Raw genomic sequence first — 12483 nt, forward strand, 5'->3', positions numbered from 1 at the left:
ATCCAATTCATAGTCTTTTTTTCAGCTTTTTGTTCAAAATGTTATTTCTTTATTTTGTGTATGAAACTTACCCACATTAAAGTGTGTTAAAAAATGGATGTTGGATGTTTTGTATGTTCAGATATTCATATAACTATATACAAATTAAAACCTAAATAGGGACATAGTAATATACTTAAAGTATGATGTAAAGTTCACTTAAAGAAAATTTATGAGTTTACGTGCAGTATAAAACTACTAAACTAGTAGTTTACTGAGACTATACTTCTAAGTGTACATAGTATTTAATTAGTAAACTATCAGTATACCTATAAGTTCACTTTTAGTATAATTGCAGTACAAACTACAAACATAGAGGTAAAATAGTTAAAATAGTTATACTTTTATATACTAGAAAGTGGGACAATTTAGTCAGAAAGGAGTATTGAAAGAGTACACTTACATGTGTACTACTAGAATACTGATATTTGTATACTTGCTACATAAAATATACTTAAAAATATACTTAAACTTTACTTAAGTATACTTAATAAAATAAACTTGAAGTATACTACTTTTTGGTAAGGGAAGTTAAATATTTAGTTAATCTTTTGTTTTTCTTAATAATGTGTGATTGAGGTATTATAGTTTTTACAAAAGTGATGAACTGTGATGCTGTGTTTGTGTTGTAGTCACATGTGTTTTGGTAGAGATGAGCATCTGTACATGTACAGTCTGCTTGCATTTAGCAGCTGTAACAGCAGGACAGAGATATTGCAGATGATCGCAGACATACTGATGCATATATGACTGCAGTACATTCTCATCATAAAAAAAACAACTGAAACTAGATTATGTGTAATGACCTGATCAATATCAGTCCTTTTGTTATTTTGTTTATTTCTGAAATATGTGGGTTATTGTATTTTGTTTGATAAAGTGTTTAATGCATATGCAAGAAGATTTATCATTTAATTATTTCTATGCTGTTCAGATGTGCCTGGTAATTTAACAGTTGAGTTGTGTTTTCTTTAAAATGTTTTAAGGATGGTTCATTACATAAGAGAAGCTCACTAATCAATATGTTAATGTTAGAGATTTAGTGATTAATAAAGTATCATGTGAAATCCCGTGAGAGAGGAGAACGGAAACGGGAAGCGGGAGAGAAAAAAACGAAAAACTGAGCACGAGAGTGAGCACGAGGGCTAGTCTGCTATTAACACAGAGTTTGTGGGCTTAACGCTTTAAGTTGGACTATAATTTGTTTCATCAGAAACCGCGCTCTCTGCGTAGGTGTTTGTGACTGAGGGAAAGTGAAATACCGCCGGAGGTGTGTGTTTTTGGACTGTGACGTGAGCTTAGGCCTGTTAGCCTCTCTGGCTAAATTAGCTCGTGGTTTTGCAGTAACGTTACTGTTATACGGTCGCGGGAGTGACCGCATACACTTTGTTTGCCTGGTGGACGAGAGAAGACAACATCGAGAAGAGAGTCGCAGGCTGACGCAGATGTTTTCTTCATTGGGGACCGTTTGGCTGTCGATGCGGGACGGATGACGCTGATTAACCCTTGCTGTGCCGCTTGCAAACGGAGTTCGCCTGACGAGAGAGAGAGAGTTACAATCGCATTAGGATCCGGGTTTTTCACTCTACACCAGGAGGTATTGTTGCTTTCTTCATTTTATGAGCTCCAACATTAAGCGCGCCAACGAACTAACTTAATGCAGGCCTGCTAAAAGAACTGAAAAATAAGAGTGCACTCAGGTTATCACAGACTATTGACTTCATTACCCAGGTTTTTATCCCCTCTAAATTGGGTTTTATTTTCATATTTGCTCTTTGCTGTTCAATTGTTATGTGAGTTTGTATAATACAAAAGGGGGAAATTGAGCTATGGCGTTATTGTTGTTTATTCTTTCACCAGCCATTGTATTTGTGTAGCTCAGTGTTTTCTGTGGTAATATTCTATATTTTAAAACCAAGAATATTCTTTCAGGTACCCATTGATAAGCAAAGAGATAGTGAGAATCATAGTGTTCTTAGACAGGGTCATTATACAATGGAATGTCTCTTCCACCATTTTACCAAGCATTAGGGTTAAGAGGGTTCAATACTTTATACGCTGCTGTATAACGTACTTGCCTCATCACGAGCCTATGGTGGAAAGGGTTACATTTTTGGGGACTTCGTCCGGGATATTAGTAGATTTGTAATATTCCTCAGTTCTCACTTATCTATTCTAAGCACACAAAATGGATGTTGATGAGATTGAAGCTTGGTGTAAAAGGAAGCAAATAGCTCGTGAGAATGCAGTAGTGTTAAGTGGTTTTGATGCCAATGTCACAGATGATGTTCTGCTTCAAGCTTTGAGTCTTGTTAAAGCTTTTGGAATTGCTAAAATAGTGGATCGCTGTCTAGATGTAGCTTCCAAAACCCAGTTTGTGCTGATTCAGACATCCACTGATCTTACTAAGCAGACTATACCTGACTGTGTTGGGCTCCCTGGAAAAGCTGGTCCTTGGCCTGTTCATGTCCTCCCTGTTCTCGCGGAAGGTGAAGATTTCGAAGCCAAGCTGTTGTCCTTTTTGAAGCATGAAGGAAAGACTATCACTGATGTTAAAGGCTTGCTTAAACCTTCGCCTCTTGACATGAACACTGCTCTGATCAATTCTATAAGTTCCCTGGTGGACAAATGTAACACTGCACCTGCTGATACTCAAAGTTACAGGAAGCTCCGCATGTTTTCTGGTGTGAGGCCCACCCCCAGTGGGGAAGAAGAGTATGACGCTTGGGCAGAGCAGACTATGCATTTATTGGAGGAATGGCAATGCAGTGATAATGTGAAAAAACAGAGGGTAGTGGAAAGTCTTAAAGGTCCAGCTGCTGACATAGTGAGGTTTCTACGAGTACAGAACCCTTCTGCTACTTCATATGACTACATGCAAGCTCTGGAGACAGCTTTTGGAACAACAGAAAGTCCATCTGATCTTCTTATTAGATTCCGACGCACACTTCAATGTGAAGGTGAGAAGCTGTCCGCCTATTTGATGAGGCTAGATAAACTGTTACACTGTGTGTTCAGGAAAGGAGGGGTGCAGCTGTTGGAAATGAATCGACTTCGCATCGAGCAGATTGTGAGAGGTGCCTTGCCACAAGACATGATTGCCCTTCGCATTCGCATGACACATAAGCTGCGTGAACCACCTACCTTCAGTGACTTATTGAAAGAGGTCAGAGAGGAAGAGGACATGCTTCAGAGTAGGAATGATGTCAAAAGCCCAGTGACGTCACTGACTGTTACTCCTGTCCCCAGGACCACTCCTGAAACTAAAGTTGATCCTGAAGTGGAACAACTCAGAAGAGACATTACTGTTATGAAAGCAGAAATGATTAGCCTTAAAGCTGCTACAGTAACATCCCCGCCAAATACCCAAGGTCCACAATTTGAAATCCCTGCCAAGGTTAGACACAGGAGGAGTGAAACCTTGCAAAGAGCTGGCACTGAGGAAGATAGACCAGGGATATTTTGCTATAGATGTGGGGAGGATGGACATTTCAAAAGGGAATGTGATGGTGAAGAAAATCTCAAGAGGGTCAACAAGCGCCTCATCAAACTGACAAAGAAGTCGGGAAACTACCGCGGGAACCAGTAAAGGAACGGCCTGGCTTCCCTGTGGTGAAAACACGTTCCACCAAGTGCATTAAACCAGATGAGAAAGTGGAGGACACTATACCTGAGGGCTTAGTGGGGCCAAGTTCTGCTGTACCAGTACAGATTGAAGGCATCTATGCTAAAGCCATACTCGATACTGGTTCTCAAGTGACTTTGCTGTACAGATCCTTCTACGACAGATACTTGACACACCTGCCATTGACACCTATCAGTGCCTTGCAGATATGGGGCCTCAGTCCTGCTGATTACCCATATGATGGCTATTTGTCACTTAAGCTGGAGTTTTTGGAAGCTGACGTTGGAGTGACTGAGATTATTGATGCACTTGTGTTGGTGTGTCCTGACCCAGTTGTGAGAGGTGAAGCGTTCATACTCGTTGGCACAAACACACCGACAGTGAGACGACTACTGAAGAGCTGTAAAGAGAGAATAGGAGAGAATTTCGTCAGTAGCATGCACATTCATCCCGCTTTCAAAAGGGCTTTTGAACAGCTGTTAGAATGCCTACCTGATGATGATGATGACAACCACAAGAGAGGAACTGTGTGGTTCACACAAAGTAAACCCATTACTGTGCGCCCTGGAGGGGTAGCTCGAGTGACAGGTGTGCCAAAGTTTCAGGGGAGTCCACGTGCTCAAGCCATTCTGGTGGACTCACCTGAAGAACCCGGCGATGATCCAAGGTTTTCAGGAGAGTTTTTGGTCAGACCAGAGTAGCAGGTACCCACTGTTGTAATGTCAAAGAAAATCACTGTGCTGGTCAGGAATGTATCGAAAAAAGAAGTTACATTGACCCGAGGAATGCCGGTTGCTCACCTGTTTCCAGTAGTAGATGTGGTCTGCTAAGCCAAAAGCCTAAAAAGTGACCCCATCTTCCTTGAACTTCACTGCTATGGAAGGAAGATTGGTGGGCACCGAGGAACAACATGAGGTTTTTTACCCATGAGTTTGAGTAAGAGTGTCAAACCTCGCCGACAAACTTTTCGAGAGAGGCGCCGACTGGCGCCTGCTGATTTAGAGGCATTGAGACAACATCTGTCACAGCTTAAAGATGCTGGGATCATCACCGAATCAAGAAGTCTGTATGCCTCACCTATAGTGGTGGTGAGGAAAAAGACAGGTAAAATAAGGATGTGTGTGGACTTCAGGACCCTAAATCGACGCACTGTTCCAGATCAGTACACCGTACCGAGGATCGAAGACGCACTGGCCTGTCTCAATGGAAGCAAGTGGTTTAGTGTGTTAGACCTCCGGAGTGGATATTATCAGGTGCCTATGAGTGACTCTGATAAAGAGAAGACAGCTTTCATCTGCCCAGCGGGTTTCTACCAATTTGAAAGGATGCCACAAGGAGTGTCAGGGGCTCCAGCAACCTTTCAACGAATCATGGAACAAACTGTTGGGGATATGAACTTGCTTGAAGTCTTGGTATATCTGGATGATCTCATCGTGTTTGGAGCAACACTCGAAGAGCATGAGGATAGGTTGTTAAAGGTGCTGGACCGCTTGAAGGATGAGGGTCTCAAGTTGTCGCTGGATAAATGCCAGTTTTGTCAACCATCAGTGACTTACGTGGGGCATATTATATTTCAAGACGGAGTGTCTACCGATCCACAGAAGACTGAAGCAGTAACCACATGTCCCCGACCAAACACTGTGACTGCTTTGCGATCATTTCTTGGTTTCTGTGGATACTATAGGCGCTTTGTGAAAGATTACTCCAAAGTTGCCTATCCGTTGAACCAACTGTTGTCTGGTTACCCACCAGTTGCCAAGAAATCCAAGGGAAAAAAGGATAACCTCTACCTGAACCCATCAGAGCCTTTTGGTAGTAGGTGGGATGACAAGTGTGAGGCAGCCTTTGTAGAGTTGAAGCAGAGACTTACTCAAGCCCCGGTGTTAGCTTTTGCAAACCCTCAGCTTCCCTATGTGTTACATGTGGACGCCAGCCAAGAAGGGCTAGGTGGCGTGTTATACCAGGATCAAGGTGAAGGGTTAAGACCTGTTGCTTTCTTCAGTAGAAGCCTAACCCCATCTGAGCGACATTACCCTGCTCATAAATTAGAGTTTCTGGCTTTGAAGTGGGCGGTAGTGGATCTGCTGTGAGGTTGATTTTATGTGTTTGGGTTTGGGGTGTGGTTAGGGTTCAACCCATTGACCTATGTGCTGACGTCGGCCAAGCTGGATGCCACAGGTCACCGTTGGCTGGCGGCATTGTCCACGTATGACTTCAGTCTCAAGTACAGGTCAGGAGTTCAAAACATAGATGCAGATGCTCTGTCTCGTCGGCCACATCCTACGCTCACTCAAGTACCGGAACGGAAAGACATATCTGCAGCCGGTGGTGAGAGCCATGTGTCAGATGGCTGAAGTGAATAAACGTAGAAATCCATGTCCTAGTAGGGCAATTGACCAATTGGGACCCTCTTCACATGCTATCCCGCAAGCCTACTGTAATATGTCTACCTTGAGTGTAAAGGAGATGCCCATTCTGAGTTCTACCGAGCTGTCAAATGCTCAGCAAGAATGTCCTGGCATTGCCGAGATATGGTCAGCTCTCAACAAAGGAGATTTGACACGAGTTGACAAGACAAAGCATCCAACCTGCTCTCTGTTGTTGAGAGAATGGGATCAGTTAAAGATACGGAAAGGAGTCATGTATCGAGTCACAAGTCCTCCTGGAAAAACCCCCTCGCTCTCAGCTAGTTTTGCCAGAAAAGTATAGGAAGATGGTAACCACATCTCTGCATGATGACTGTGGTCATTTAGGCCTTGACAAAACCTATGGCCTAATTAAAGATAGATTCTACTGGCCACGGATGAAGTCAGATGTGTGGAAGACTACTGCAGGTCCTGTATCCGTTGTATAAAGAGAAAGACGCTACCCAAGAAAGCTGCTCCGCTTCTCATTTGCAAAGTGATGGACCACTGGACCTTGTATGTATGGACTTTTTGTCCATTGAACCCGATTCAAGCAATACAGAAAATGTTCTGGTTATTACTGATCACTACACACGCTATGCCCAAGCTTTTCCAACGAGAGACCAGAAAGCCTCTACGGTGGCGAAGGTGTTGATAGAGAAGTACTTTGTCCATTATGGATTGCCAAAGAGGATGCACAGTGATCAAGGGAGAGATTTTGAGAGTCGGCTTGTACATGAGGTACTTGGCACACTTGGGATTGAAAAATCAAGAACTACGCCCTACCATCCTCAAGGAGACCCCCAGCCTGAGAGGTTTAATAGGACTTTGTTAAACATGCTCGGGACTCTGGAGCCAAGCAGTAAGAGGAAATGGAGTCAGCACATTGGACACCTCGTCCATGCCTACAACTGCACTTCGAATGAGGCTACTGGGTTTTTCGCCCTATTACCTTATGTTCGGGCGTGAGGCAAGGCTTCCAGTGGATTTGTGTTTTGGGACATCCAGCGATGACACACGGCAGGAAACTTACCTAAAGTATGTAACTGAGATGAGAAAGGAGTTAAAAGCTGCCTATGAACTTGCTGAGTCCATTGCTGCCAAGCAAAACGAAGGAAATAAACGGAGGTATGACCAGAAGATTCGGTGTTCACAGCTGTTGCCTGGAGACAGAGTCTTGATAAGGAACCTAGGGTTGCAGGGAAAGCATAAGTTAGCAGACCGCTGGGCTTCAAATCCTTATGTGGTGGACAGTCAGATGCCAAACTTACCAGTGTTTCGGTTGAAACCAGAAGATGGAAATGGACCTATCAAAATTCTCCACCGAAATCACATCCTGCCTCTTGGACAAAATGCATGCCTGGATCCGACACCTGATGTTGACCCTGTACCTGGTGTGAGAGTCCTTCGAAAGAAAAGAAAGAGACTTCATAAACTTCTAAGCCGTGTGTCAGAGAGAAGCAAGGTTTCATCGAAGACATCAGAGAACAAAGACAAAGAAGAAAAACCAGATAATTGTCATGGGAAAGAGTACACAGATTCTGAGGATGAAGGAAGTGAGATGTGCTATGACTTATCTGCCCAAGCTAACAGGACTGGAGTAGGAAAAGAAATGTCAGAACCATTTAGTTTGGACCTGGATATGGTGTGGGATGAAGTGACTGAACGTCAAGAGGTGACACAGCCAGAAGCAATCCAAGAGGTTACAGAGGAAACAGTAACAGACAAAGGAGGGTCTCAACCAGAGTCTGCTGAGATGACAAGTCGAGAAACAGGGACACATGAGACAGGTGAAATGAGACAAAAGACTCCAAGAAATGAAGTTGTTAATGAGGAAACTCGAATGTTACCAGATGGTACAAAGCCTGAGGACTCTGACCAGCAGAACTCAGAGAGTCAGAAGAGCTCCATCCATATTAACATATGACACACTAGGACATCCAAGTGTCATAAAAGCTCCTATTACTAGATATGTTTCTTGCCTTTATAAGTGGATAAGTGCCCAGTGATCTTTCAGGTGTAAGTCACTTAAGGTTATACTCACTAATATGTTGTGTTGTGTTTACATTGCTAAAGCACCAAGTCATGAGGGCATGTCTTATATTGGTGGGGGGAGAGTGTAATGACCTGATCAATATCAGTCCTTTTGTTATTTTGTTTATTTCTGAAATATGTGGGTTATTGTATTTTGTTTGATAAAGTGTTTAATGCATATGCAAGAAGATTTATCATTTAATTATTTCTATGCTGTTCAGATGTGCCTGGGTAATTTAACAGTTGAGTTGTGTTTTCTTTAAAATGTTTTAAGGATGGTTCATTACATAAGAGAAGCTCACTAATCAATATGTTAATGTTAGAGATTTAGTGATTAATAAAGTATCCTGTTGAACTATGTGAAATCCCGTGAGAGACGAGAACGGAAACGGGAAGCGGGAGAGAAAAAAACGAAAAACTGAGCACGAGAGTGAGCACGAGGGCTAGTCTGCTATTAACACAGAGTTTGTGGGCTTAACGCTTTAAGTTGGACTATAATTTGTTTCATCAGAAATTGCGCTCTCTGCGTAGGTGTTTGTGACTGAGGGAAAGTGAAATACCGCCGGAGGTGTGTGTTTTTGGACTGTGACGTGAGCTTAGGCCTGTTAGCCTCTCTGGCTAAATTAGCTCGTGGTTTTGCAGTAACGTTACTGTTATACGGTCGCGGGAGTGACCGCATACACTTTGTTTGCCTGGTGGACGAGAGGTAGAAGACAACATCGAGAAGAGAGTCGCCCCAGGCTGACGCAGATGTTTTCTTCATTGGGGACCGTTTGGCTGTCGATGCGGGACGGATGACGCTGATTAACCCTTGCTGTGCCGCTTGCAAACGGAGTTCGCCTGACGAGAGAGAGAGAGTTACAATCGCGGTAGGATCCGGGTTTTTCACTCTACACCAGGAGGTATTGTTGCTTTCTTCATTTTATGAGCTCCAACATTAAGCGCGCCAACGAACTAACTTAATGCAGGCCTGCTAAAAGAACTGAAAAATAAGAGTGCACTCAGGTTATCACAGACTATTGACTTCATTACCCGGGTTTTTTTTTCCTCTAAATTGGGTTTTATTTTCATATTTGCTCTTTGCTGTTCAATTGTTATGTGAGTTTGTATAATACAAAAGGAGGAAATTGAGCTATGGCGTTCTTGTTGTTTATTCTTTCACCAGCCATTGTATTTGTGTAGCTCAGTGTTTTCTGTGGTAATATTCTATATTTTAAAACCAAGAATATTCTTTCAGGTACCCACTGATAAGCAAAGAGATAGTGAGAATCATAGTGTTCTTAGACAGGGTCATTATACAATGGAATGTCTCTTCCACCATTTTACCAAGCATTAGGATTAAGAGGGTTAAATACTTTATACGCTGCTGTATAACGTACTTGCCTCATCACGAGCCTATGGTGGAAAGGGTTACATATGTATTTAGTTAAGGTTATTTGAAAACAATGACCTTATACACACTAAAACAAATCTTCACTCTCACCTACTTTAAGAAATATGGGAAAAAAATGTTTGCTTGTTGCAACTGCATTTACAAAAATAAGAATGTGGAAGCTAAAAATACAAACAAACCTTTCTCTTTGTATATGCTGGACCCCCATCATCCTCCTCTTCCTCATGTGTTTGTTGGCGGACTGTAGTGTTGCTCGTCAGTTTTCTGCAGCATAAACACTTTAGACCCACATGACAATACTTAGATCAAAGATGAAAAAGATATCGGTCATTTATTTTTAACTTACGTTTCGCACAAAGCAAGTAAGCTGCGTTCGCTGCAGTCTCGCATGTGAAGTAAACTTTTGCTAGTTCCTTTATGAGCTTATGAGTGCCTGTCCTAGTAAAATACTAAAAAGAAATGCTCAACGATACTTACCAGAAGTGTTTTATTGAAATGAGTCCATACATCCATATCTCTTGGTAAATAATCCATTGTTTTGTTTGCATCCAACCCCCACAAACATGGCGGACAGCACTCACGAACACAGGTATGAGACTCTGCCCACACTGTGCGAGTGAAGGTGAATAAATCACCCGAGAGTGCAATAAACGAGTTCAAAATACATACAAGCAAGTGTATATAAGAATGACTTGCTGCGTTGCATAAATATAGATTTTCTATTGTTATAAATATTAGAGAATGTTCTGTCCTATAAAGCACTTTTAATATTGTTTTTTGTTTGTTTCTTAAATTTATCCTCGTTTTTTTTTGACAAATTCATGACATTAAACGTGTAGTTAACATTATAAGACACTGTAAAGGTCTTAAGTCAAGTTTAAAACAGTTTTATGTTAATTATTGTTATATTAATGTAACCATCTGTGATTGAACCAAGCTGAGACATTGCCAGAAGTGGCCCGGATTCTGGCTGGTTATGGTGAACAGGAATCGGGCCAGTGCTTTACAGCCGCATCACAAATACATGTGCGAGAGCGAGCTGTGGGCCACACTCGGCCCGGATAACACTCGTCGATGCCGAGTCTGACCCTGTTGTTTACTAATGGCCACATGCAGTTCATTCATAGTGAAAGTGAAAGCAAGCTTGGCATTAGCATCCGGTGGAATATAAACTGCAGTTACAGTATAATAGTGGAAGTGAACACCTGCGGCAGATAAAAAGGTCTACACTTAACCATGAGAAACTCTAGGTTAGCTGAGCAGTGTCTCCCAACAATGACAGTGTTCGTACACCAAGCTTTGTTAACATAAATGCACAATCCGCCGCCTCTGGTCTTGGCGGAGATATATGCTGTCCTATCTGCCCGGAGCATGTAGTGTCCGGTTAGCTCAATAGCATTATTGTGTATGTCACTGTGTAGCCATGTTTCTGTAAAAACCATGACATTGCAATCCAAAAGTCTCTTACTGTGGGTGATGCAATGTCGTAACTCGTCCATTTTGTTCACCAGTGACCGCACATTAGTGAGGAAAATGCTGGGTAAAGAGAGCCAGAGCGGTGTTAGCTTTAGCTTAGCTCTTAGACCTCCACGCTCCCCCCGCTTTGTTTACGATCTCAACGCCACCTACGAGCACTTCCACCTGGCTGGGTAGAGTGCGTAGCCATGGTGTTCTGGAGATCTCAGGGATGAGTCAAGGATTGGTGATAAAACTGTTGGAAAAGTTCACACCAATATCCAAAAGCTCCTGTCAGGTGTAAGATGTTAAGGCAAAGCTGTTCAGTACGAACACACCTGAGATGAGCATGAAAAATACTGCAAAATTGAAAAAACTGGAAAGACGCTGAGCCTCACGATGTGTACGTGCTGCCATCTTGGTCTTATTGTAAAACATATTGTAAAATTTTGGTAAAACATTACCAAACTGTAATACTTGTACCCCTGGTTTCACAGAAAAGGCTTAAGACCAGCCCCGGACTAAAATATAATTCTGAGCTGTTTCAACTGAAAGAAAATAGCACTGACTGATCTTTAAAAATATCAGTGCCTTTATTTTGTCTCAAGATGCACCCCAGTGATGATTTTTCTAAGGCATGTTAATGAAAATTTCTCAAATGTCTCTATTGAACTATGACCCTGGCTTAGTCTAAGCCCTGTCTGTGAAACCAGGCCATTAGTTCTCAAAACTTTTACTAGCACCAACATTAAACAGGACTGAAAGTTTTCTTCTAAACTCTTACTCCAGCATTAGTGAATGCAAGTTTGACTAAGTAAATAAATAAATTAATTAAAAAAAAGAACTCCAAATAGACTTACTGGGAAATGCTGTCCATCAATGTCCCAGAAGCTCTCCATCAGCACTAATTTTCAAATGTCATGAAGCTGCACACCATCTCTTCACAGTATGTGTGAACAGAAATGATCCAAAGAGGTAGGGAAGTCAGAAAAAAATACCTTGAGGAAAGAAAGAAAGGGGCAATTACTGCCCTGATGAACCAGTATATTCTGCAAGGTGTGTGTAAAATTTTGACCAAATCTGCATCACTTAAGAGATGAATTACCTCAATCATCAGGGCAACATGGTAGTAGAATGCTGGGAGATGTTCCTTCAGATTTCCCATAAACAGCAAAATGCAGAATGCGTTTAAAAAAAGGCCTGACACTTCCTGAAACACAAAAAGCAATATGTTAATGTGATAAGTTACTAACAACTACTGCTCTTGACATTACATTTTCTACAGCAGTGTTCAGATGCACAAACTACAACTTATACACTTACTTTTCAAACATGTCAGGAGCACAGGTGGCAACACCTTCTTCCCATCTTTCCCTCTCCGGTTGTACAGACAGAGAACATTGTCCGTCACAATGCTTTTTAGACTCACTATCTCACCTATATTACGTGGGTATGGATGAGATAGTTCATCTGACAAAAACATACAGAATATTGTTATAATTAAAAGATACCAGGCTTCAACATTTTATTTA

The sequence above is a fragment of the Cyprinus carpio genome, chromosome A7 (genome assembly GCF_018340385.1).
Source record: "Cyprinus carpio isolate SPL01 chromosome A7, ASM1834038v1, whole genome shotgun sequence".
NCBI lineage: Eukaryota > Metazoa > Chordata > Actinopteri > Cypriniformes > Cyprinidae > Cyprinus > Cyprinus carpio.